The following is a 581-nucleotide window of genomic DNA, read 5'->3' on the forward strand; positions in this document are numbered from 1 at the left end:
GTGATTGTATTTATTCAGTGCTCGATAATTTTGCATCTCCTCTCTCTTTCTTTGCCACTTGGGAATTAATCTTGAGTTCACAAACTTTAACCATTCATCCAGAGTTATGACATTCTCAAATCCAAATGGCAAAGCTGGCGGGAACTCATTTGGGTATTTTTTCAAAGCGTCGTAAATGTGTACCCTTGTAAGATTAGTCTTCCAATTTCGGAAGTACTTTCCCGCATCCTTCAACATCTGTTGCTTTTGTTTGGGATCCAAATCATAAGTTTTCTGCAAGTTTGAAAGTAATAAGAAGCATATTATCAAAACAATATATATTTTAAAAACATTAAATGAAATATAATTAATAAAAATATACCTTCATTGTGTCCCATATTTTATTTTTATCCACCACACTAACATCTTTCCAACTGTTAATGTTGATGGACACAGTTGCTCGAACAACTGATCCAAGCTGTGATGAAACATTACTTCTAGATTCACCCACTAGTTGACCATACTCATTGTATTCAACAGGAGTAAGATGTCCTTCACTCCTTTTTTTGGTGTTTCTAGACATCCATGTAAGTCCTCTCACA

Source organism: Humulus lupulus, chromosome 7 (assembly GCF_963169125.1).
Source record: "Humulus lupulus chromosome 7, drHumLupu1.1, whole genome shotgun sequence".
Classification (NCBI taxonomy): Eukaryota; Viridiplantae; Streptophyta; class Magnoliopsida; order Rosales; family Cannabaceae; genus Humulus; species Humulus lupulus.